This window comes from Bubalus bubalis, chromosome 9, assembly GCF_019923935.1.
Source record: "Bubalus bubalis isolate 160015118507 breed Murrah chromosome 9, NDDB_SH_1, whole genome shotgun sequence".
Classification (NCBI taxonomy): domain Eukaryota; kingdom Metazoa; phylum Chordata; class Mammalia; order Artiodactyla; family Bovidae; genus Bubalus; species Bubalus bubalis.
The window spans coordinates 52,106,873-52,110,462 of NC_059165.1; the positions used below are offsets into that span (position 1 = coordinate 52,106,873).

The 3,590-nt window shown below is 37.9% G+C and overlaps 1 non-coding gene across 1 annotated transcript; it reads right to left on the bottom strand.

Moving 5' to 3' along the window:
- Window positions 1-3,046: 3,046 nt before the first annotated feature.
- LOC112587203 lies at window positions 3,047-3,153 on the bottom strand. Its single transcript, XR_003111719.2, has one exon. It is a non-coding gene; the product is annotated as a U6 spliceosomal RNA (small nuclear RNA).
- Window positions 3,154-3,590: the final 437 nt, after the last annotated feature.

Consider the following 3,590-nt stretch of genomic DNA (forward strand, 5'->3'; position numbering starts at 1 on the left):
CCCTTGTCTTGTTCCTGACTTTAGAGGAAATGCTTTCAATTTTTCACCATTGAGGATAATGTTTGCTGTGGGTTTGTCATATATAGCTTTTATTATGTTGAGGTATGTTCCTTCTAGTCCTGCTTTCTGTAGAGTTTTTATCATAAATGGATGTTGAATTGTGTCAAAGGCTTTCTCTGCATCTATTGAGATAATCATATGGTTTTTATTTTTCAATTTGTTAATGTGGTGTATTACACTGATTGATTTGCAGATATTGAAGAATCCTTGCATCCCTGGGATAAAGCCCACTTGGTCATGGTGTATGATCTTTTTAATGTGTTGTTGGATTCTGATTGCTAGAATTTTGTTAAGGATTTTTGCATCTATGTTCATCAGTGATATTGGCCGGTAGTTTTCTTTTTTTGTGGGATCTTTGTCAGGTTTTGGTATTAGGGTGATGGTGGCCTCATAGAATGAGTTTGGAAGTTTACCATCCTCTGCAATTTTCTGGAAGAGTTTGAGCAGGATAGGTGTTAGCTCTTCTCTAAATTTTTGGTAGAATTCAGCTGTGAAGCCGTCTGGACCTGGGCTTTTGTTTGCTGGAAGATTTTTTATTACCGTTTCAATTTCCGTGCTTGTGATGGGTCTGTTAAGATTTTCTATTTCTTCCTGGTCCAGTTTTGGAAAGTTGTACTTTTCTAAGAATTTGTCCATTTCTTCCACGTTGTCCATTTTATTGGCATATAATTGTTGATAGTAGTCTCTTATGATCCTTTGTATTTCTGTGTTGTCTGTTGTGATCTCTCCATTTTCATTTCTAATTTTATTGATTTGATTTTTCTCCCTTTGTTTCTTGATGAGTCTGGCTAATGGTTTGTCAATTTTATTTATCCTTTCAAAGAACCAGCTTTTGGTTTTGTTGATTTTTGCTATGGTCTCTTTTGTTTCTTTTGCATTTATTTCTGCTCTAATTTTTAAGATTTCTTTCCTTCTACTAACCCTGGGGTTCTTCATTTCTTCCTTTTCTAGTTGCTTTAGGTGTAGAGTTAGGTTATTTATTTGACTTTTTTCTTGTTTCTTGAGGTGTGCCTGTATTGCTATGAACTTTCCCCTTAGGACTGCTTTTACCGTGTCCCACAGGTTTTGGGTTGTTGTGTTTTCATTTTCATTCGTTTCTATGCAAATTTTGATTTCTTTTTTGATTTCTTCTGTGATTTGTTGGTTATTCAGCAGCGTGTTGTTCAGCCTCCATATGTTGGATTTTTTAATAGTTTTTCTCCTGTAATTGAGATCTAATCTTACTGCATTGTGGTCAGAAAAGATGCTTGGAATGATTTCTACTTTTTTGAATTTACCAAGGCTAGCTTTATGGCCCAGGATGTGATCTATCCTGGAGAAGGTTCCATGTGCGCTTGAGAAGAAGGTGAAATTCATTGTTTTGGGATGAAATGTCCTATAGATATCAATTAGGTCTAACTGGTCTATTGTATCGTTTAAAGTTTGTGTTTCCTTGTTAATTTTCTGTTTAGTTGATCTATCCATAGGTGTGAGTGGGGTATTAAAGTCTCCCACTATTATTGTGTTATTGTTAATTTCTTCTTTCATACTTGTTAGCATTTGTCTTACATACTGCGGTGCTCCCGTGTTGGGTGCATATATATTTATAATTGTTATATCTTCTTCTTGGATTGATCCTTTGATCATTATGTAGTGACCATCTTTGTCTCTTTTCACAGTCTTTGTTTTAAAGTCTATTTTATCTGATATGAGTATTGCTACTCCTGCTTTCTTTTGGTCCCTATTTGCATGGAAAATCTTTTTCCAGCCCTTCACTTTCAGTCCCCCTCTGACTTTTTTTTTAATTTTATTTATTTTTAAACTTTACATAATTGTATTAGTTTTGCCAAATATCAAAATGAATCCGCCACAGGTATACATGTGTTCCCCACCCTGAACCCTCCTCCCTCCTCCCTCCCCATTCCATCCCTCTGGGTCGTCCCAGTGCATTAGCCCCAAGCATCCAGTATCGTGCATCAAACCTGGACTGGCAACTCGTTTTATACATGATATTTTACATGTTTCAATGCCATTCTCCCAAATCTTCCCACCCTCTCCCTCTCCCACAGAGTCCATAAGACTGTTCTATATATCAGTGTCTCTTTTGCTGTCTCGTACACAGGGTTATTGTTACCATCTTTCTAAATTCCATATATATGCATTAGTATACTCTTTCTGGCTTACTTCACTCTGTATAATAGGCTCCAGTTTCATCCACCTCATTAGAACTGATTCAAATGTATTCTTTTTAATAGCTGAGTAATACTCCATTGTGTTTATGTACCGCAGCTTTCTTATCCATTCATCTGCTGATGGACATCTAGGTTGCTTCCATGTCCTGGCTATTATAAACAGTGCTGTGATGAACATTGGGGTACACATGTCTCTTTCCCTTCTGGTTTCCTCAGTGTGTATGCCCAGCAGTGGGATTGCTGGATCATAAGGCGGTTCTATTTCCAGTTTTTTAAGGAATCTCCACACTGTTCTCCATAGTGGCTGTACTAGTTTGCATCCCCACCAACAGTGTAAGAGGGTTCCCTTTTCTCCACACCCTCTCCAGCATTTATTACTTGTAGACTTTTGGATCGCAGCCATTCTGACTGGTGTGAAATGGTACCTCATAGTGGTTTTGATTTGCATTTCTCTGATAATGAGTGATGTTGAGCATCTTTTCATGTGTTTGTTAGCCATCTGTATGTCTTCTTTGGAGAAATGTCTGTTTAGTTCTTTGGCCCATTTTTTGATTGGGTCATTTATTTTTCTGGAGTTGAGCTGTAGGAGTTGCTTGTATATTTTTGAGATTAGTTGTTTTTCAGTTGCTTCATTTGCTATTATCTTCTCCCATTCTGAAGGCTGTCTTTTCACCTTGCTAATAGTTTCCTTTGATGTGCAGAAGCTTTTAAGGTTAATTAGGTCCCATTTGTTTATTTTTGCTTTTATTTCCAATATTCTGGGAGGTGGGTCATAGAGGATCCTGCTGTGATGTATGTCAGAGAGTGTTTTGCCTAAAAATATGGAACGCTTCACGAATTTGCGTGTCATCCTTGCGCAGGGGCCATGCTAATCTTCTCTGTATCGTTCCAATTTTAGTATATGTGCTGCCGAAGCAAGCACTAAAAGACAGAATTTTAATGTGACAAAATACATGCTTAATAAAATCTTTTGCAAAAGAATCATCGGATAAAGCCAGTGCAGTAAGCCATGCCACTGCACTGTGGCAAGCACTGTGCCAGGGACCAGAGGCAGTGGTCCTTGCTATCATTAACTCCCCATCCGGTATGCAGATGTCCAACTTTTTGAACACAGAGGGAGAGTAATAGTGGGAATGCCGAAGGGCTAAGTACACAGGGAAGGGGGCACTAAATTCCATCTGGGGAGGCAAGAAAGGTTTCACAGAAGAGGTGTATCTATGCAAGATATAAAAAATTCCCCCCAATGTACATTGCAGCACTATTTACAATAGCCACATGGAAGCAACCTAAATGTCTATCAATAGATGAATGGGTAAAGAAGATGTGGTACATATATACAATGGAATATTATTCATCCAT